The following is a 24,345-nucleotide window of genomic DNA, read 5'->3' on the forward strand; positions in this document are numbered from 1 at the left end:
TAGCGACTCACCTTGCCAGGATGGCTGAGGCTGAAAAGCAAGATCTCTGCAGCCAGTGATTAAGCAGCCACTGTTCTGAACTGTGTTAGTAGAGCAATGGGCGTCATATGCAAAAGGAGGGCAGAGAGAGGATGGCAGATAAGAAAGCACAGCTTTTAACCAACCACTGTGGGCTTAACCACTACCCTCTGAAAGAGGGGAAAGAAGCCGTCTCTGGGAACCCCAGCTACTTTTCAACTTCATTTCATTCTTGATGCTTATACCACATAACAGTAATTATTTGGTCATTTCCATGACTGTACTGATCATGCTATTAAATATTTTATAGCATATTATGATATTGCCCCAATCGTCTCATTTATACAGCGGGCACATATAACAAAGTGGTTAAGAAGTTAGACTCTCTTCCATGTGTGGATGTTGCTTATGTAGCTGCATGTTGGTCAACGAGTTCAGCATTCCTTTGTTCTTCAGTTTCCTCATCTGATAGGGGAGATAAGAAAACTCTGTAGTGTGGTTGTGAACATTAATTTACCTAATACATAAAAAGTGTTCAAAAGGCCTGCCAATGCCAACTCTTGGTGTTACTGCATCTTCCTAATTCGCTTGTGAAAAACCCATGAAGGGAACTGTCGTATATTGTCTGGTAATAGTCTCCTGTCACACCTCAAGTGACCGGCACGATGGAAGGCACCCGATGGCTACTGGAAAAGTGGGTGCGGTTCAAGAAAAAGAAATACTGCCAGGATGAATGTATGAGGATTACAGGTGGCAGAAGAAGTGAGAAATCAAAACTAAAGTTTAAAAGAAAAAAACAGGATTTGTTTTTAGAGTAGAAAGATATTTGGTATGAAAATGTCATATCAATATGATATTTGAATTAAGACTGAAAAGAAATGGGACAAGCGAGCACGAAGCAGTGCTTCTAGCTCCCGCTCACGTAGTTGGCACAGTGTTCTGATCATCAGGGCCCCGTCAATGGAGTGGATATATGGAAAAGCTTTTCTACCCCCTGAAGCCTCAAATACATCTATTACTATTATCTTATGTAACTAGATGCTCTGTGATCTGAACACGAGTTACAAGTAAGCTTTAGTGATTTTGCTGTGGACGTAGGTTTAGATCTGAAGGGTTTTCACCCACCACCTTGTTTGAGGTGCCTCATCTTGTGTCCCAGGGTGGTTGCACAGGTGGACCGAGTTCTTACCCCCACCTCTGTTTTGTACGTTTGGATCCAGGTTTGATGGAAGAACACACAGCCATCTCAAAGTGAGGTAGTTTGATGGGAGCTGAGCAAGGGACTTACGCTTGGATGGGTGAGCACTATCTGGACAGCTTCCGAGTGAGGTGTGTCTTGGAGTGAGCTTTCTGGAACCCAGATCTAAAGGAAGTTCTTAGCTTAGCATCACCAGCTGAAGAAGAAACTGGGCCTTAAGAAAGTCAGTTCGTCTCCAACTTTTTCACAGGATCAAGATGGTTCAGTTTCATTCCCAAGTATTAGCTAATTCAGACATCACTAAATTCCTAATCTAACGAGATAGCCCCCTTACTCCCTCTTAAATTTAATTGCATTACAGAAGAATAGATTTTGACTGGGGTTGTCAAAGGATGCTTGAGACAAATGGGCAATCCCAAGAAACAGATCTTGGCTTTTTTGAGTGGCATAGCGACTGAGTGACTCAGCCTGGACTATGGGCTCCTTGACCTTGAGACAGGTCAGTTATGGTAAAGGTTCTGTCTTAGCTCCCCAGTGTGGAGAATGGAGTGAATACCACTGGGGAGGAAAATCACATACAAATGTCAAATGCTGCTTTGTTGGTTTGTTTGTTTTACTTATTACTCTAGTAAGCTATTTTGATCAGTTTTTGTGTTTTTGATTTCCTTTTTAAGAGGGAAAAATCCTTTTCTTCTTAAAATGTATCCTTTAGATAAATTTATCCTTTAATTGGGAGAGTTAATATTTTGCTCCTCTCCTCTTCCTAGTCCTTCTGACCCACCTAGCTATCACAATCAGCAACACACACCTAGAGTTAGCCCCTATCAAGAAGTTTTTCAGGAAGAACATTTTCACCTTGAGAGGAATGGAAAATGATAATTCTGAGTTGAGATAGAAATTGCTGCATCGCATCAGGTTATAATATTCTTTGGAAGGTTAGAGAGGTGACCATGATTTTTGTGCAATACATTCAAATATAAGCAATAATATGACAAGCTTTATAACTGAATTGTGCCACATAAATATTTGGGGGATATTTAATACTTCTTTTCTGCAAATCCATTTTCCAATTGTTTCAGCTTAGATGTATTTTCAGGCACACTAAATGACTTCTGAGGTTTCACTAACTTAACTGCTCTTCGCTTTCTAACAAAAGTAACCAAATTTCAATGGAAGAATGTCACTGCTTTGGATAATACATCAGTGAAGACATGATTTCATTTCCTTTGATATTAAGAGTGAGTTCAGCTTGGCTAATACATCATAGATTGTTAACATAATAATCGTGCTAAAAAATGTGGTCCCTGCTGTCATTAACTTTGCAGACCCAGTGACAGTACATGTGATGGTTAATTTGACGTGTCAACTTGATTGGGCCATGAGATCCACAGATATTCAAGCAAACATTAATCTGAGTGTTTCTATGAAGGTATTTCTGGATGAGAGTAACATTTAAATTGATAGACTGAGTGAAGTAAATTGCCCTCTATAATGTGAGTGGGCCTCATCTAATCTGTTGAAGACCTAAGTCATACAAAAGACTGACCCTCCCCCAAATAAAAGGGAATTCCTCTGCAGTGAAATAGGACATTATAGCCCTTCCTGACTATGGCAGCTACTGTCCTTTGGACTCAAACTTGGATATCAGCTCTGCAGATTTTGGGCATCTCAGCCTCCACAATCTCATAAGCCAATTGTTTGTAATAAATCTCTTTCTATAGTATCTTAATGGTTCTGTTTATCTGGAGAGTCCTGACTAATGCAGTACACCATGGTTGACATGTGAATAATGGTGTTCAGGATTTTAGATAGAGATCACATCATATATACAGATTTATCTTCATGATTTTTTTCTTTATTTATACTTAGCATTACATTGTGTATTTTTTTCTTTATCATAAAGTTATCAGAAAATAATTTTAAATCCTGTTTACTATTTCATAATATAAATATGCCATTTCTTTATTATTTGACTTGAGGTTAATTTTAGTTTTTACTAATATACATAAACATTTGATGAATATCTTTGAATGCAAAATTTGCCCTCATTTCTGATTATTTTCTTGTGGTAGATTCCTAGGAAAGGCATTATTAGGTCTGGTGTAGGTTCTGGCTGGCTCTGGGTCACCTGAGCAATATACCAGACTCTAGTAACTGAACAACAGTTCTTTTTTTAAGTTTATTTATTTATTTTGAGAGAGAGGAGGAGGAGCAGAGAAGGGGCAGAGAGAGAGGGAGAGAGAGAATCCCAAGCAGGCTTCTCACTGGGGCTCCATTTGGATGTGGGGCTTGAACCCACAAACCATGAGATCATGATGTGAGCCGAGATCAAGAGTTGGACACTTAACCAACTGAGCTACCCAGGTGCCCCTGAACAACACTTCTAATAGGAAGGATGATTAGTTAAGATGCAAGGAAATAGCTTAAACAAAAATACACCTGCCCTTCCCCACTATCAGAATCTGCTAAGAGTGGAGCCAGGTATCTGTATTTATAAGACCTTTGCAGAGGTTTTAATGGTCAACCATGGCTGAGAACCCCTTGAGAACCTCATACCTGTTTTTGAACTCTAGGCAACATGGATACTTCTCTTATCTTTTCTCCTCAGTTACAGCCAGCTACAATTGTATTCAGCAGGAGTTCAACTCCTGTGTGAATTCAGTTTATCATTCATGTTAAGCTTACTTTTCTGTCACTCCTGAACCCCTACCTTCATTACAACCTTCACTTTTCCTATAACCATGCTCTTGTCACTATTTTGAAGCTCTTCTAGCTGGCCCTACTGATGTTGGTCCAATGTCAAGGCAGTGAACAACATCCCATTGTGAACTCCCTTGGGACCAGACTTGGAGATCCCTTGCCGCCCTGCTCAGAGGTGAATTCTACCTGTCTTGAGAAAAGCTCAGAGTTAAGACTTCCTTCTTTCAGATTGACTTGCCTTTCTTCCTCTTTCCTATGCTGTTATTTCCTTTTCTGAGGTCATGGAACCATATGACCATTCCAGCCCTCCCGCTAAGGTATGTCATACTTAAGAACCTGGATATTGCTCTTTACCATTCTTATTAAAACAACTAATGGTCAGTATCACTTTAGAGTCTGAATGAGGATCATGTCTTTTGTTAATCAACAATAAAGTTATCCATGATAATAATAGTTTTTCTTTTCTCCCTTAGGAGTATTTGCATTTCAAGGAAATGTTATTAGAGAAACAGATCTTAAATTTAAAGAAACAAATCTCCACAGATGGTATTTCACAAACTGTATGGTTGTCTGATAGGGATTTGGGGGAGATTTTTGGTAAGAGTGGCCCAGAAAATATCATTAAAGAAACGAAAGACTTGTGCATTAATGAATGAGTCTGGAATTAACAATAATTGTTCACACTTGTAAGCACCTCTTAACCTTTGAATGACTGTGTTTTTTATGTGGTTCATAATTTAAAATTCAACAGACCACTACACCAATGCAATATATTAATAATAGGTGAAACTGAGGGCAGAGAGAGAGCACGTACATAGGAAATCTCCATACTTTCTGCTCAATTTTTCTTTAAACCTAAAACAGCCCTAAAAATAAAATCTACTCATGAAAAAAAAGTTCAACAACAATATCAGGTAGGTTTTTCATCTGCATTTTACTGTTGAAGAATCATAGATGTTGAGCCGAGCTAAGGCAAACCCGGATCTGTGACTCAAAGACTAAGCCCTACCTGTGCTGCCACATTTCCTTTCCTGTGGAAGAACCTCACGCATGCTTATTTACACTTTATCTTCACATTCATGTTCAAGGACCTTGGACAAATTTGTCTCTGAGTTAGGAGGGAAAAAGCAAACAAACCGGCCACTCAATAAACAAAAACAATGTTCAGCAAAGAGTCAGCATGTGAACCTGCAGAAGAATTGTATAGAGAACCCAATCCTCTTATGTTTATTCTTTCCCTTCAATGGCAAGAACATGACCATGCTTTAGAGTCTCTCATCACCCTGAGTTAGTTCTAAACAACTGAAATCAAGTGCCTCCACCTTTGGTATAGAGATTTCCTTATGCCAAGAATAAAGAAAACCATTCTTCACAGAACTCAAGGGTGTAATCAGCAAAGACGCCAGCATCTCTGTTGAAAGATCCACCATTTGTGTTTGTGATGGCAGGGGAGGCACAGAAAGCTTCTGAGAGCCTGTGATACTTTTAGCAGGCATCTGGCATTTGAGGCAAGACCATTTACCCAGAAAACTGCCTGCTCTTTCAGCTTGGTAACCATGGACTCTAGCCAGAAGTGATTTTGGCTCCTACTTGTCCTTTCTAAATTCCTCTAAAGAGTGAGGGAGAGAGAGAAGGAGTGATTTTTTTCCTTTTTGGTAAATTAAATTAAAATAAACAAAAATATCTACTTATGTAGGTTGAAAATCCTTGGGTAAGTACAAAGCTCTAATTATATGGATAGTAAGCTAGCTATTTGATCAATGTAAACACACATACACACAAAAGTTTTCTTACTTTTTAAAATGGGTTGAGACCACATGATTCTGAAGCCAGGGCACACAGATTTTAGCTTACCTTCTCTGGTCTGGCACCTTCCTTTTGCTGGCAATAAGTTTGGCTTGTACAGTGAGATTTTGAAGAGACGTCTGAGTCTGATTAACTGTGCCTTTATGAATAACATCCTCAGAATTCCAGACCATGTTCAGAATCTTGACTGTAGCAGACATGGAGCATTGGTGTATAGTTAAGCTGTTCGTTGCAACAGAAGATTCTGACAGATCATAACTCTTCCGACCTATAGCAGTCATCGCCTTTTTTTTGCAGGATGATATTCTTAACATTTTCATTTCACTCACTCTTCAGTTGATTTGTCAATTTACTGAGAATCATCAAATCCATTTTGATGCCCAGTTCGCTCCCTGCTGGGAAGTCACTACTCAGAGACTTGGGATGTTCTTAAGGATGAAGAGGTGCCTAATTAGAGAGTTAAGACAAATAGAAGAGAAGGGGGAACATCCCTAAGAATTATCTACAGCTGAGGTATTTCCTACTAGTTTAGTCTTAGAGTCTTCCCTTGGTGAGGGTGACTGTCTGTAGACTCTTCAGATTATGGAGAATCAGCTGTAGTAAAATTCCTGGGCCACACCCATCGTGAATCCAGCTACTGGATCGAGCAACTTTCCCAGTTGGTCTGTCTGCCAGTTGGTAAATGCAGTTGAGTGGAAAATCAAATGGCAACTAATGTTTCTTCCTCCTCAACAGAGACCACCAAAGTGGGGGTGGGTGGGAAGCCATTAATCTTTCCTGTGTTAATTGAGAACACTGGATGCCATTATGAAACCATTTCCTTTGGAGTCACTCTACTCATTTGAATCCCAGTTCAAGTTTGTTGAAATTGTAATGGTAGTAGGCGTTATCATGTCACAGGGTACCATATTACAACATGATTGCCTTCATTCTACATGGTTCATAAAACAAAATAAATTCTGAATAACCGATAGTGTGAGTAATAATTGGTATATGAGTATGTATTTTCAGGAGCAGAAAATGTTCCAATGACAATATACTGCATTGGTAATTCAGTACATTTTCTCTTCACTGTGCTATTCAAGATGCAAGATATTCATATTATATTTTGATTTGCTACCTCCTTTCTTCAGAAGAGGCAAAAAGGTCAGACTATCATATGTTATATGTATGTGTGTTTTGGAAGGGAAAAAGACTTTTGCCTTATTGATTTTTTTTTAATCAGCAATTTCTCTAAGAGAATAATTTCTAAATGAGCAATCATCTTTATAGAGTTTACTATAAGGGAGGAACCCAGAGTAACTAAGCAACTGTCAAATAGAGGAGTTTATTTGCAAGTCCCACTCAATCTTCTTTTGTTGAGAAAATTCTCCCCTCCTACCTTAGCTGCCAAAGACAATATACTAACTTCTGCACCAGTACAATGTCTCCAATCAGGATTTTTGGACACTGCTTCTTGCTCTGGACCTTTCTTACTGTCTACCTTCCCTCTACCCCCTGTCAAACTGTACCATTTAATCTTTTAGCAACAGTGACCAATAAATAAATAAATAAATAAATAAATAAGAAACAAACAAACAAACAAGGTTTCATTCAGTACCAGATATCTCATCAGAAGCAATGGATAAAGATCTTCAGACTTCCATAAGAGACTTATTTTTAAATTAGAATTTCATATTTAACCAAACTATCAATCAAACAGAAGGGCATAATGATTTTTTTTTTCAGAAAGCCAAGGCAAGGCAAGGATCCCAAAAGTTTAGCTTCCGTAGACCTTTTCTTAGAAAGGTACTTTGACATATATGCCTATTAAAATGATTGTGCACCCAATTCCCAATTCTGGTGGTAGTGGTGGTGGGGGCCAGGGGGTGGTTTCCTATGCCACCAAACAATTCTGGGATACCACCTGGGTGTCTGGCAATTCAACTGAAATCTGGCACTATTTACCAGGAGAGGACATCAGATTCCACAGGTTAAATGTCAGTCCTACAATACCGTTCCCCCTACTCCCATTTCAAGTGACTGTTTTAAGCCTAGATTGTTCCATGTACCTCTGACCAACAGGCTATAAATCAGAGGTTCCCATGATTCCCTCCTTGGGTTTCATTAATTTGCTAAGAGCAATTCACAGAACTCAGGAAATCCATTTACTCACTAGATTACCAACTTATTACAAAGGATATTAAAGGTTAAGAATCAAGAGTCAAATGAATAGATATGTAGGGTGAAGTCTTAAACAAAGGAACTTCTGTCCCAGTGAAGTTGGGTCCCAACATGGTGGCATATGGACGCCTTCTGTTTCCCCAACCTGGATGTTCTCCAAACATCTTCCTTTGAGGTCTTTGTGGAGGCTTCATTACATGGGCCATTGGTGATTGATTCAAACTCAATCTTTCCCTTCCCTGGAAATCAGGAGGTGAAAGTTACAATCCTCTATTTATGGTTGGTTCCCCTGTCAACCAGTCCCCATCCTTAGGTGCTTTTCAGAAATCACTTCATTAACATAAACCCAGTTGTGATAGAAAGGAGTTTGTTATGAATAACAAGACACCTATTTCACCTTTATGGCCCTGAAGGGATTTCAGGAACTGAGGACAAGAGACCAAATATTATACCAAAATATGTTCTTGCTCTTATAGCTCAGGAAATTCCAAGTGTTTTGGGAGATCTGTGTCAGAAATGAGGATGAATGATGAACAAAGACAAAAAATACATATATACATTATGTGTGTGTATGTGTATAAATATGTATATATATCATAATATATCATATCATACCAATGAAACAAGAGAGTAAATTAAGAAAATCAAGATGTGGTTTTAAAAGCAGGAAAAGAGTGGCATTTTATCCCAGATTCATTGTTTTGTAGCTGCCTTAGAAAAATTCAGATTGGAACAGATGATAGAGCCCTCTAGCTACAGTTGGGAAAATTTTGAGCTTCTGTTAGCGGCAAAAGACAGATTGTAAAAACAAAGAGAATTCATTGCAGTTTGATTGCAGGATCATTTTTATTTGAGTGGCATAGGGATAATGCTATTTAATTATGGTGTATATAAGACATATAACAAAGAAATGTAAGTATAGCTCACTATGCTTTCAGAGATGAATAATTTTTATGTGGGTACGACATAAAGGCTATTAGTTGGTTTTCAACTTCTAGAATCAACTTACAAACAAAGCACAGAAGACAACCATAATTACAGAATGAAAAGGAAATGTGTTCATTTTAGAAGAAGGAAGCAAGTATTGGAGTTCTAGTGTCTTCACGTCACAAATTGGGAGGTCAAGGCACTCTGCATGTCACGAGGGCAGTAGTGTTACTCTGTCTGGATTAGCTAGAGTGTCAGTCAGGATTCTTAATTGTAAGCAACAGAAACCACCTCTGGCTGACTCAGGAAGAAAAGGGAAGCCTCTCTTGGAGGACTGGAGAAACTGGGGCTTGGTGGCCAGAAGCACTGAAAAAAAAATGCACACACCAGAAGTCCTCTGTCAGCTGAGCACAAAGCAGGGCAGTCTGTACTTTAAACCCAGCTGGCACGGGCAGCTATTAATAGCACTGTGGCCACTGCTACCCAGGAACTGAATTTCACCACAAATGTGCTTCTGGGTCTGCATACCACGATCTGAGAACAGCAAGGGTCTGGGCTTTCAGAATGCTAATATTTTCTGGTTTGTACTGGCCCCTAAGTCATCCCCTTGGCGGGGATGGGTGGGGCAAGTGAGGTCATCCCTGTGTTAATCGGGCTGAGGTGGAACAGCAGATTAACAGCAGGGGTGGAAGGGACTGCCCTTACTGTGCTTCTGCTTTCCAGTTTGGACCCCAGAGGTGTGGTGTTAGCTCACTAGCCTATCACCAGGGAACACTTCTCTCTTCTGTCGCCCATGGTGGGGTGAACCACAGCCTGGGAGGGGAAGGTGCAAATTCCCATCGGGGCCAGGATTATGTAACCTCTTTTATCACCAGGAGGGTGTGTCTCCTCAAGCTGGCAAGGAAGGCAATAAATAGCTTTCAAGTGTTTCATTTTAAAATCTCAAAAAAATATATTTTCTATTTCTTTCGCTTTGTGAGGCTTTTGAGCTTTATTAATTTTTTTTTTTTAATTTTTAACTTGAGAGCATAACCTTTTAACCTGCTAGCATCAGAAGTCAAGAAATACTTGAGCAAGTCTTGAACAAGTCATTTGACCTTTCTGGAAGTCCAGTTTCCTTGCTTGGCAAATACATTAGCTCTCTTCTCAACTTCTTTCATTGAACATTCTATGACTCTATGCCCAAATTCCGCAAACCTGATTTATATTCCTGTGCATTATTTGCATTTTTTCTCTCTTTATCAGAGGTACTGCTAACAGTTTCAAGTTTTAGATAAAAGTGAAAATTTTATCTTTACCACGATGCCTTGCAACCCTGGAAAGAATCTCTGGATTGCATCCACCTCCCGGTCAGGGAGAAGGATGTAAGGAAAATTTGTAGTTTAAAACAAGTCTCAACATTATCTATAACAGCTAAAAAGTGAAACATCATACATGTCCATTACCTGAACAAATATCTGTACAATGTAATATTATTGGGAAATATTAAAGAGAAGTATAGTACTGATATATGCTGTAATATGGATGAATCTTTTTTTTTTAAGATTTTATTTTTAAGTAATCTCTACCCCCAATGTGGGGCTCGAACTCACAACCCTGAGATCAAGAGTCAAATGCTCTACCAACTGAGCCAGCCATGAGCCCCTATGGATGAATCTTCAAAACATTTTAAGTGAAGTAAGTCAGACACAGCAGATCACATTCTGTATGATATCATTCACATGCAATATCCAGAATAGGCAATTCCATAGAGACAGGAGCAGTTAGGGTTGCCTAGGACCAGGGGTTGAGAGGGTTTGGGTTCATGAGAGTTACTGCTAATGTGTATGGGGGGTATGTAAAGGTGACAGAGATGTTCTAAAATTAATTGCAGTTTGTATAACTCTGTTAATATACTAAAAACTATTGAATAATACAATTTAAATGGGTGAGTTTATGCTATATAAATTATATCTCAATAAAGCTATTATTAAAAAACAAACACATCTGTAGCCCCTCACTGAAGGGTTGGCTACTGGGAAGAAAGTGTTGGTATTTGGGGATCCACATGGTGGTTCCCCAGGATTGGCCTCCTGAGGTATGTTTGCATCTTAATAAGTGTCAGCACATGTGAAATCAAGAAACTGTGACCAAGAGTTGTAAACTTTAAGGCTCCAGTTCATCAGAGAGTGTCAATGCTCACTGAGGAGTTACCTGCAGAGAGAGGCTCTATTCTGGCCCCATGTAAGAGGCAGTGGGCCAAAAGGCCAGTAGCTACAGCCATCCTCTGGGCACAGCCTCTGAAGCTGACTCTATGGCACACTGGACTTCACTCCATGAGCTGTGTCCTCTCCCACACAGGGGCCCCTGCCAATGTGTTCCTGAGAGGTCACATGTGCCTCACAGATAACCAGCCATATTTCCAAATCTTCTCACTAAGCTCAGTCTCACTGGGTCTCCTGTTTTTGAAGAAAGGCTGCAGCAAGGACAAGGTCCCTTCCACATCGTGGCCCTTATTTGGTCCTCATTCCATACTTCAACATGACCCATCAAGGTTGGTTTCTATGGGGCAACCAGATGTGTCTGGGCTTCAAAGGGTCAGTGCAATTGCTGAGAACAGGAGGTCCTCCCTGCTGGACACTCGTAAACTGTGGGCTACCTGGATGGATGAGGACTTGAAAGGGCTTAGAACAGGCTTCTCTTTGTTTCCCTTTGTGAAATGGGGGGTGTCGAATACTGTACCCCAAGGGCCACTTGGAGCATTTTGTTTGCTTTACAAAGTAAGTAGATGTCTATGGTCAGGCCTTCTTTCATTCAGTCATTTATCCAGTTAACATTAGTGTAACATCTGCACGCTGCACGTTCCACAGGGGCTAGAGGTAAAGATGCTTCACACAGCAAAGCTGTCCTGGAGTTGCTTAGTGTCTGCAAGAACTTGGACATGAGCCTAAATAGCTAGAATGAAGGTAGAATCTGGTGCATTTTGGTTTGGGTGATGAGATACGTAATTCTTTTTCTTTTTTTTTTAAATATATTTTATAAGTTTATTTATTTTGAGAGAGAGAGAGAGCACCTGCACAAGCGCTCTCAAATGAGGGAGATGCAGAAAGAGAGAGGGAGAGAGAGAATCCCAAGCAGGCTCTGCACTGTCAGCACAGAGCCCAATGTGGGGCTTGAACTCACTAACAGTGGGATTATGACCTGAGCCAAAATGAAGAGTCAGATACTTAACCTACTGAGCCACCCAGGTGTCTAGGTGAGATACCTAATTCTTTAAAAAAAATTTTTTTTAAATGTTTATTTATTTTTGAAGGAGAGAGAGACAGAGTGTGAGTTGGGGGACGGGGGCAGAGAGAGAGAGGGAGACACACATCTAAAGCAGGCTCCAGGATCTGAGCTGTCAGCACAGAGCCCGACGCAGGGCTCAAACCCACAAACCACAAGATCGTGACCTGAGCCGAAGTCGGACACCTGACTGAACCCAGGCGCACCGATACATAATTCTTAAAACTATTATCCAAATAATGAAATTAATCCATACAGAGACAAAGAGCTTTTATAAAATATCAACGACAGGATGTGAGGACCCCCAAACAATAGTGTTTTATTTAAAAAAAAAATCATAGAGGTTTCTAGTGTGCAGCCAAAGTTGAGACCCACTACTCTCAACAATTTATTAAAACATAGAGAAATAGGGGCATCTAGGTGGCTCAGTCAGTTAAGTGTCTGACTCTGGATTTTGGCTCAGCTCATGATCTCATGGTGCATGGGTTCGAGCCCCACACCAGGCTCTAGGCTGACAGTGCAGAACCTGCTTGGGATTCTTTCTCTCTTTCTCTCTCTGCCCTTACCCCACTAGTGTTCATGCTCTCTCTCTCTCTCTCTCAAAATAAATAAATAAATATTTTTTTTAAAGTAGGGAAATAATAGCACTATGATCACTACCTATTCTGTAAGCAGATTTGGGCTACAGAACTTAACAGAGAATTATTTTTAGACTTGTGAATTTGGTTACAGGGAAAAAACTTTTTGTCAGGCCAAACTAACTTAAATGAATAGTTCTCAAGCCTTCCGGTCTCAGGACCCATTACGCTCTTAAATATTACTGAGGATTCAAAGAGCTTTTGTTTATTATGTGGGTTATATCTATGGATGTTGACTGTGTTACCGTTATAGAAATTAAGACTGAGAAAATTTAAATACATTTTGTATTAATTCACCTGAGAATAACATTAACAAACCCATTACGTGCTCACACCAAGAGCATGGTCTTATGAACTATGACTGTTTTTGAAAACAAAACAATTTAGTGAGAGGAGGGGCACTCTCACATTTTTGGAAATCTCTTTACTGTCTGGCTTAATAGGAGGCAGCTGGGTTCTCTGCTCTGCATTCATTCAATCTGTTGTGATATCTCACATGATGTAGCTTCGGAAAAACTCCACCAGACCCTCAAGAGAGAGTTAGAGAGAACAAGGCAAATGACGTTTTCGCATTATTATGAAAATAGTTTCAGTGTCAGGACTCTGGGTCTCAGGGGTCCTCCCTATTGACATCCCTACATTCATTCTCATAGCAATGCTGTCATTTAAGTAAACTTGGAAACTGAGGCTTAGGAAGGTAAGGAAGGCACCCGGGATCACATGGCACTGACGGGAGGGCTGGGATTTGTTCGCAGGTGGTTGGCAGCCAGAGTGGGGGCTCTGCCCCTGCACAAGTCCTGTGTCAACAGATCACACAGTACTTCATAGTCATTTTATTTCTTCACTCATCCTGCTGCTGATGTTGATAGGATATTGTTCCCTTTAGACTTGTTTGAAGAACGTAACAAACTCAAAAGTAGTTATTGTTACATTTTTTCAAATGTCTCAAGGCAACCTAATTCTTTTGGATTAATCAGAGGCATCTTAGAGTTTCAACAGTTATCAAATGACTTTTCTCATCCTCACACATTGTAAGTTATTGGAAATGATTGTAACACTGGCAAGAGATTGATTTCATTTTTTTCTTTTGTTTTCAATACAGTTTGTTCTATTCTAACCCAGGATTGACATCCTAATAAATTTTGTTTTACTAAAAAAACAAACAAAAAACCCCAACAAATTCATTGTTTCAATAAAGTACAAATGGATAGAAGCTAGAGAGTTTTGGATTCATAGCACTTTTTTTTCATGCAGAAATTTTAATAAAGTTTTTTGTTTGTTTGTTTTTTAGCCAAAAGGCTATAGCTATAAAAGCTGCAATTACTGAGCAAAATCCAGCTCTGATTACATTCTCTGTGCCTACAAAAGCAAGATCTTTTCCACTTAACCAGTAGCACTGATCAGTGCATCTAACATGAGCTTACCACTTCATCTTCTAGAATTCTTTTTTGTTAAGGTAAATAAAACCCAGAGCCACAAACAAAGCAGCTAAATTGGGTAACTGTTCTTTGTTGGTGATATTATTGTTTGTAGGTTTGTTTTTGTTTACATTTTTGCCTTTCCTCCTAGATGTCAGTTGCAAATCCTAGATCCATATTAGGTTATGACTAATAAATTGCCCCACATAATGTAATTTGTGCTTGCTCTATATTAGGTCTAATTGTAACTATTCATGTCGTAAGAACTTAGGCTATGGAAGAAATAAATGGCTGTTCTAATGTTCTCGTACACAAAACATTAAAATACATTTAGGCATTCTGACACATAAACACTTTCTCATTGATAAGTAATTGTTAAGACAAAACTATAAACGCAAACTCATCTCCAGGATAACTGCAGAAAAAAAAAAAATGGAACACTCACTTTAAAAAATTCCCCCTTTCCCCCCCAAGAATATCCCATTTAATCTTTCTTTATTCCCTTATAAATCCTAAAATAAATGATAAGGACAATTAAGATCATTCTTCCTAAGATTTCTTTTTTTTTTCTTTTTTAATGTTTATTTATTTTTGAGAGAGAGAGACTGAGACAGAGCATGAGCTGGGTGGGGGCAGAGAGAGAGGGAGACAGAGATCTGAAGCAGGATCCAGGCTCTGAGCCATAGCACAGAGTCGGACTCAGGGCTTAAACTCATGAACCATGAGATCACGACCTGAGCTGAAGTCTGACGGTTAACCGGTTAACCGACTGAGCCACCTAGGCGCCACCCAAAGATTTCAACTGAATAAAGTAGACAGTTTACAAAGCAATAGTCTTTACAGGTTATAACAGATTCAAATAGCTGTTCATACATTATTAGTCATATTTATCCTTAATTCTTTTATTCTTAGTTGCAAAAGTTTAGAAGTTTGTTTTTCTTTCTTCTAAATTTAGGTGAGAATTGCTATTTTATATAGACCTTTCCATTTTGATATTATATTATACTTTAAAAATAGCTCCATGGAAGAGCTAAATTTCCACTTTGTAACACTGTAAGAATTGGAAGGAAATTTCTGAAATAATATCTTAAAAAACTCTTAAAATTGAGACAGTTTTCTATTAAAAAAATAAGCTTATAAGGACTTGGGGGTTATTTATTATTATTATTATTATTATTATTATTATTATTATTGTTACTAACAGTGGTCAAGTTTCTCAGAAATCATATGCTTAGGAACAAAAGCTACCTGTATTTTGTTTGAATAAAATTTAAAAAATAATTTTTATATCTTTTTTATACAATTTATACTTGAATATTTTTCTCTCTAGTAAAATATCAAATACAATTAGATTAACAAAATTTTAGAAATATATACTATCTAGTTTCCACTAATGCACAAGCACAATGAACTTTCTAGTCCTTAAAAACAGAGCTTTTGCTTTTTTGGACTCAGCATTTTTAGTGGGTGTGGTAATGATCTTATCAACAGGTCTGCTGATTGTCAGAATACAGGAAAACAAAATCTTTCACCTGGCAGGCCATAACATTAGTTCCAGGACTTTTATGGAAATATCTTGCCAAAATAAGAAAAACGTTTCTTTCAGATTTGAGTAAATGCATCTGATAAAACAGTAAAACACGGAATTTTTCCCAATCCTTACCAAATTGTTTGAGCTTTCTATAACATTATACAAAATGATTTCACTTTTTGTTTGAGCAAAATAAAATTCTCAAAGTGGAAATTTTGCTTGGGGAGCAATCTGCACATTTGACGTGGTTAACTGGGCTTAATGGCAAGATATGCAGTTTTGGCTTTCTTTGCCACAACATCGATTTTAAACCTAATTACACTTTAAAGGAAATTTCTTCATTGAATCTTTGGGATCAAAAGAGCTGTATGTGTAGGAGTATTTGTTAGATATCACATAGAAAGCCTTTATATGTGTCAACAGGGAGCAATTTACTTACGAATTTGGATGCTAATGTTACCTGAAGGGCTATCACGTTTCTTTTTAAAAGAATGTTTCTTTTTCATAGCCTCATTTCAAGTGGACTTAAATTGCCCTTAGCACTTATTTTGTCACTAAAATAAAAGTCTATCATTAATTTCAAATAGTACCTCAAACAACTGTGAACCACAGACAAGGTTAATGCCTGGAAACACACCTACATCGTTTTGTCATCCTGTTAGGTTTGCCTTCTTATAATTGCATAGGCATTTATTCATTTCTAAAGGCAACAGTTTTGTGTATTATATAAATTAAAATAAATTTTTGCATTAGTGTTGTTTGTCTTATTTAATTTGATTTTTAATGTAACATTTGCATACATTGAGTGTTCAACATGATGATTTGCTCTACATAGTGAAATAGTTACTGCTATTTAATGAATCAAGCTAATTCACATATTATCTCCTCACATAGTTACCCTATTTTTGGGGTGATGAGAGCACCTAAAGCACTCTAAGTGTTTGAAACTGTGAATGTGGTGACCAAATTACTGTGCAACCACCCAACAGAACACTACTCATCAGTTGTTTTCCCTTCTCCATGGTTTTGCTTTCCACAGTTTCGGTTACCTATGGTCAATCATGGTCTGGAAGCAGATTATCCTCCTTCTGTCATATCTTCAGAAGGGTAAGAGTAGCCTAACACTATGTCACGATGTCGACGGCATTCACCTCACTTCGTCTCATCACAGGAAGAAAGGTGAATACTGTATAATAGATATTTTGAGAGAGAAGAAGAAACAGGGAGAGAGAGAGAATCCACGTTCACTTAACTTTTATTATAATATATCACTATAATTATTCTATGTTGTTATCAGTTATTGTTGTTAATCTCTTACTGTGCCAAATTTATGAATCAAACTTTATGTTTATGTAAATCATAGTTATGTATAGGAAAAAACACAGTATATGTAGGGTTCAGTACTATCTGTGGTTTCAGGCATCCACTGGGGAGTCTTGGAACATATCCACCATGGATAGGGGGGTACTACTGTATATAAGGTGGAAATAGTATGTCCTACAATTGTAAGCTTACATGAGAACACGCCCTTACATTACCTGGAATGTTAAGTGTCCATAAATATAAGTTTTCCTTTTTTTCAATGCACACTTTCTTAGAGAGACATGTATTAGGATGGGTTCTGTTTGTTGCAAGTCACAGAAACACATTCACATTTAAGTGGCTTCAGTTAAAAAAGAGCATTACTGACTCATGTAATTGGGAAGTTCAAGGCACTGAACTTCAAGCATAGATGGATCTGGACCTTCAGAGAATACAGTTCTCGTTCTCTCTCCCAGCTGTTTCTCTTTCTGTTGGCTTTGTTCTCAGCCAGGTGATTTTCATGCTGTGGCAAGACATCCATATGTAAATGACAGTTTTGCAACCTCCTGTGAAATTGAGCCTCTTCTTCAGTGTCCCTACAGCAATTTGGCTCTTCATTGGCCCAGCGTTGGTTCATGTGCCTGCCCTGAGCTAATCACTGTGACTCAAGTTAGCCAGCCTCGTGCAGAGAAACCAAACCTGGAGTCAGGGGTCCTAGCACAGAAACACATGTCCCAACTGTGGGGGACCTCTCAAAAGTGAAATCAGAATGTCATATCCAATCAAAGAGAGACTGGATGCTGGACAAAAATTGTGGATGTTCGCTGTAGCAGATAGCAAATCGTATCTTTATCCCTCCAATAGAGCCCGAAGCATTCATTGATTTGCACACATGCACACAGTAGGGCCTCAGTAGGCAGTTGTGCTCGTGTTTAAAAATTTCCAGGAGCCTACAGGAGTGTCCCTTATTTTTGTTTTCTCTGTAGGTGGGTGTCATTCATACAGGTGTGCAAACCCAAGTGTTAACAGTAACTCCCATCTTGGCTCCCCTGTTTATCCCTACAGCACTATTGCAAATTGTTGCCATGAGAATATAGGTCTTCTTTCAAGTGTATTATTATCATCACCACCTGCTTGTTGCACAATATGTAATAATAAATACCATCATAATGGAAGTCACAGAGTGTAGTGATGCTTATAGCAGCCTATCCAAATAGATATAAACAGTTAGAGATGAAAACATCTTTTTATATAGACACATTTAAACCAAATCACAGAGTCATCTTTTAACAAGAACAGGGCAAACACTTACATCAATCCAACTAATTGCTAGGCTGACTTAACCATATATATGTTAAATATTATAAAGGAAAATAATATCCCTGTATAGAGATTGCTCAAGGCAATACTTTTTTCTTTGCTTTTGGAACATTAACTTCATTCTGTGGTGTATTTTTTTTCTAGTAGTGTGATGAGCCAATTTTAGGGGAAATGAAAGCAGGGAGCATGACAGGATTGGCTCCAAGGACTTCATTCTTGCAGATTTCCATCATTTCTACCATGGCATTCCTTTTGTTAACCTCAAAAGATCATGCGCGATCCAGATTGGGGGTGGATATTTTTGCTCCATTGCATATCCTACATAATGAGCCATTTGTGTTATGAATTTATTGTCCCATTCTCCCACCCAGTATGATTTAATGTCTTCTTTAAGCACTAACCTCAGCAACCCTTATTGTGTGCAGGAGGAAGAAATGCCCCTTTCTGGCCATTACTGAAATGAAAGTCTGTGAGGCCTTAGACACTGGGTTCTGCCTTTTGGAAACAAAAAGCAAATAAACACACATGTAAGTCCCCACCAGAAACTCTAGGAACATTCTATGTGTTTAAAAAAAATCCCTCTGAGCCCCCTTCTCCCTGTCCCAGACCCTTTTTTAAACACACACACACACACACACACACACACACACACACACAGCGTACAGTTTTTTTGTCTGTGGAAGCCATGTCCCTGGGCAAACATTTTCATACCAGTCTGTTTAGTTCCCTGAAAAAAATGACTATTTTCTAATTGTTGTTTTTCAGGGTCTGAATGTAGTAAAAATTCCTGCTCCAGCTTTCTCCTCCCTGAGTGCTTGCAAAGTGCCCCACAAGTGAAGCAAGGGCACGGAGATCTGCAGCTTGGAAAAAGTCAGGGCCAGGGAAGTAACTCACATTCTGTGTCCCAGCCATGTGGGAGCTCTAGAATTCATCTTCTCACCAGAGCCAATGACACTTATTACAGGAAAGTGTGTTCATTTAGACCTGACACCATGTCTGAGACACCAATCTCAACTCATTCATTCACCCACTCATTGATTCATCTATTTTTTAAGAAGGTAGCTCCAGCTAAATGGCAACCATGGGCAATAGATGTAACATTTCCCTGCTTTGATCAAATGTGGAGAATGACATAATCTACCACACAGTGTTGTTACGAGGTATGAATCATTGATGAAAGTAGGGCCCTCAGCACAGAACCTGGCATTCAAAGCAGCTTCCAGAACAAAGTTGTTCCTGAGAATACTATTTTTTTAATATTTATTTATTTGAGAGAGAAAGAGAGCATGAATGGAGAACGGGCAGAGAGAGAGAGAGAGAGATTGAGAGAAGAGATAGAGAATCTGAAGCAGACTCCCCAAACTGTCAGCACAGATCCAAACACGGGTCTCAGAGTCACAAACCATGAGCTCATGACCTGAGCCAAAGTCAGACGCTTAACCAACTGAGCTACCCTGGTGCCCCAACAATACTATTTTTGAGTAGAAAGAAAAACATGATTTAAAAAATGAAGGAAATAGAGATTTTTGCTGTATATGCTATTTGCTCTAATGAGGCAGTCACTAGCCACATCCAGTTATTTATGTTTAAATTTAAATTAATTAAAACTAATTAAAATTAGACATTCAATTCCTCCATCACACTAGCCACAAGTCAAGCACTCATTGGCCACCAGTATCTTAGGGACTAGCAAATCAGGGCAGATACAGAACATATCCATCATTATAGGAAGTTCTATTGACAATGGTATTTAGGTTGCATTCTCCATATTGGACTCTGCATGCTATTTTGCTTAACTTTATCCTTTTATCCCCAAAATACTTATTGATCTTCTTGCATGCATAAAGCATCATGTTATATTCAGTGGGGTTACAAAGATGAATATTCCTATCTTGAAGAGACTACAAGTTTAGCACCTAAAAAACAGAGGTAAGACGTGCTCATAATCAATGACAACACACAATGTGTAATGGCTCAGTATTTATTAGTTGTACAGTATATAGGGCAAATGATATGGATCGCTATGAGAATGATGGGTGTCTACAAGAAAGAAGCTTCTTTTAAAGATAAAAACTGCGGGAGTTTTTAACCTACAGTATGGAGCAGAAATCAGTCCCTGTGGGGATGGGGTGGGTGGCAAGTTTCTGAGTTTTAAAAAATCATATGTGAGAAAGTTTTATAATCATGCAACTATGAAGTAAATACCCACTTATTCTTCCTTCAGAAGTTCTGAATGGGACACCTGAGGATGGTAGTTTTTCATTGAGTAATGGGAAAAACTGCTTTCGATGTGAGCTGAGCACATTTCTACTGAGATTATTAAAACATCAGCTGATATTTTTCTCAGGAGGGGAAGCTGGATACTAGTCAAGAGATTAGGGATCTAGACTAAGGGAGGAAAGAGGATTCTTGAGAGAGGAGATATAGAGACCTTATTACATGGCAGCCTCTGGAAAGGGGGGCTGACGACAAAAGTAGCCATAAGAGTCCCCTAAAGGGCATTAACCCTGGTAGGAGACGCAATGAGTGCTCATCATTTTCCAGTTTCCTCTTCCCCATTGTGATTGTTTCATGTTATCCTCTGCCATTAGTAAAGTTTGCCAACATGATTTCCTCATGTGTGCTGTGCTTTGGAGAAGAAAGTGAGGGGTGCACGTCATGTATTTGTTCTGGGAGAGAGCTGACAGAGTTGCAAGTCAGCTCTGAGAGTCAGTTACAAGTCAGCAGGCAGTGATTGGGAGAGGATATTGGAGCAACACCCAGAGTTCACCTTGCAGGTCTGTGATTTTTACCGTAACTTAACAAACTGACATTTTAGTTTCCATGTACCAGGCTTTTGAGAATGTAGCTTTTGTCAGCCGTGGTTTGATCACTTACAAAGTAAGAAATAAGACCATGCCATGTGGAGAGTTCAACAAGTACTGCCACCCTTTAGAATTCATTTCAGACATTCTTGAGATGAATTAGCTATCTATAGGATATATTCCACTTTCCAAATCGGTAAGAAATGGGGAAGATTTGGTGATGACCTGGAAGATTTTGTGGTGACTTTTGTTATTGTTATTTTTTTAATATTTATTTATTTTTGAGAGAGAGAGAGAGACAGAATCCCAAGCAAACTCCATGCTGTCACTGGAAAACCGAATACAGGGCTCAAACTCACGAACTGTAAGATCATGACCTGAGCTGAAATCAAGAGTTGGACACTCAACCAACCAAGCCACCCAGGCACCCCCTTCTGTGATTATTTTTTAAAGAATATACATAAGTGACCTTAATTTCACCAACATCCAAACAAGTGCACTTTCATACAGATGCAGAGGGCATAGAAATTCTCTATTTCCTGCTGTGGAACCCTGCAGTCTAGTGAGGGACTCAGAGGTCGCTACTTGTCCTCCATGTTGCTTCTTATCCACAGCAATAGAAATTCCTCTGGGGGCGCCTGGGTGGCGCAGTCGGTTAAGCGTCCGACTTCAGCCAGGTCACGATCTCACGGTCCGTGAGTTCGAGCCCCGCGTCAGGCTCTGGGCTGATGGCTCAGAGCCTGGAGCCTGTTTCCGATTCTGTGTCTCCCTCTCTCTCTGTCCCTCCCCCGTTCATGCTCTGTCTCTCTCTGTCCCAAAAATAAATAAACGTTGAAAAAAAAATTTAAAAAAAAAAAAAAAAAAAAAAAAAAGAAAGAAATTCCTCTGTTAGTAGACTCATCATCATCTGTGAAATTGGCTATTTTAGCAGGTTTTCTTTAGCAGGTGGAGTGGCCCTGAGTCTAAGTTTAGCTAGCAAAATATACGGGAAACAGGCATGTGCAATATCTGGAATGTGTTCTTGAATGATGGCCCCTTTCTGTTTCATCTCCCCCCTTCTCACTGGCATAATGAAGATCTGATGGTTAGCCATTTGGATATGGCAGAAAGCGAAATACCCCAGGAGTGGGGGAGCAACAAGTCAGAAGCCTGGATCCTGACAACATTGCGGAGCAGAGCTGCCTGATCAGTTTGAATTTAAATATGATCTTCTTCGAGCTGTTCTTCAGGTCTCTTTCTACTCAGCCCAACTAGTTATATAATAAAACCTGCCACTAGAAAGGGAACTGGTACATATTAATCACTCAGGGGTATTATTGTTTAAAGATACTAGTGGAATTAATTTTAGTATACATATATACTTGTCTAATAGGACATAAAACCAATAATGAAATTAATTTTTGATTGAAAATATGTACTGCTATTTGATATTCCTACAAATCATCTGGTAAAACTCTTAAAGTCCACATGAATAGCTAAATGGTACACTTTGCTTTCAAGTTTGCCAAACTGAATATATCTAAACTTATTCCACAGGGCAATCACTGCCTTGCCATTTTAAGACAACATTAAGCAATGTTTAATTGCCTTAAAGTCCTTTCTAATCCGTGTGACCCAGATATCAGTTTGGGTCACCTTGCCCTTAAGAAGTCCAATGCCTTCCCCAAACTTCTATAATTTGTATGGTGTTTGGTTTCTTTCAGCTACATCTGGCTTTGGTTTCTGGCATCTGCCAGTGCTGTCCAATCTGCATCTTGCAGCTGGGTAGTTATCTCTCCCTGCATAGCACCTTTCCTTCGATTCCCTCTCTTCCAAATACTACTCACATGCCACAGCTGTGTGTGTTAACCAGAGATCTGGTGGCAACGATAAAAGGATATAGAACTATCCCACAGTTAATTCCCAACTGTATATCAGACTTCCCTGCTCTTCAAAAGCCCTCTTGGCCATTTCTACCAACTTAGGTTCCAGCTACCCACCACTCTGTCTGGCCTATGTTTTATTCTCTCTTAGGTTTTCCTAAATTAGGTTTAGTTGACTTCTTGGACAAAGTAGTTTATTTTCCCATTGTCAGGAATATCTAATCCATGTCCTCAGACACACACTTTCCTTTTCTAAATATGGTAATACAGGGGCACCGGGTGGCTCAGTTGGTTAAGCATCTGACTCTTGATTTTGGCTCAGGTCATGATGCTCAAGCTCTGTATCAGGCTCCATGCTGAGTGTGGAGCCTGCTTAGGATTCTCTCCCTCTCTCCTTCTGCCCCTCTCCCCAGTTCACTCTCTCTCTAAAATTAATACACACACACACACACACACACACACACACACACACATACATATACAGTATTTTCCTGAAAATGACCGTTCTTTCCCCACAATGATCTCCGGTGACTACTGACTACATTTAGACCCATCAACTATTCCCATGGATGAAATGAAATTCAATCTATCTTACTTTGTGGTTAGATAGTTTACTTTTTTGGTTTATGACCTCATTGTTTAAATTTTAGGAAAATTTTATGATGTTCTAGCTTTTTAAAAAAATTAGAATAGAATCCAATTTAATATATTGAAATCTCAAACTGCTATTGCACTGTCTTAATATTATTGCTTTTCTTCCAATTGTGAATGATGCTTATCTTACCTCCTTCTGTTCTCTGTATTTTCCGAAGGATCATTTCCAAGAGGGTGATACGAGGTCTTGAAGATCTTGACGTCCAGTGCTCCACAGTAACTCTAGCCTCAGATTTCCCACAACTCCCATGGCCCCAGGAATGGCTCTTTGTACCTTATCTGTCACAAAACACTAGCTCTCTTTTTTCATTCTCTTATGTCCACTTCACTTACCTCGTTATTAAGCCTTGGCTCCTTACACTTATTCAAATGCATTTATTACCCTTGCAAAATGTCCTGCTCCTTTAGGCAGTTTAAGAACATATTCTTTCTGTTGCCTCCACGTCTCCTGTGACTACAAAATACCCCTCAATAAATAATTGTTGTATTAGAAAGAATATAAGAAGTATTTCTTCCAGTTGCTAAAAAGTATTTACAGTGTCATTTTTTTAATGTGTGGAAGAATTCAGTTGGTTTCTCCCTAGCAGATTCCTAGAGATTCAAGACCAAATCCAAGAAGCTTCTGGCTGCAGAAACCTGTTCAATTTAATACCTATTTGTCTCTTCTGGTCAAATTTGGTGTTTATATAAGTTGTTAATATTCTAATTAGAACTTGAAAGTTAGATTATATTTTTCTCCT

The sequence above is a fragment of the Panthera onca genome, chromosome B4, assembly GCF_046562875.1.
Source record: "Panthera onca isolate mPanOnc1 chromosome B4, mPanOnc1 haplotype 2, whole genome shotgun sequence".
NCBI classification, from domain to species: Eukaryota; Metazoa; Chordata; class Mammalia; order Carnivora; family Felidae; genus Panthera; species Panthera onca.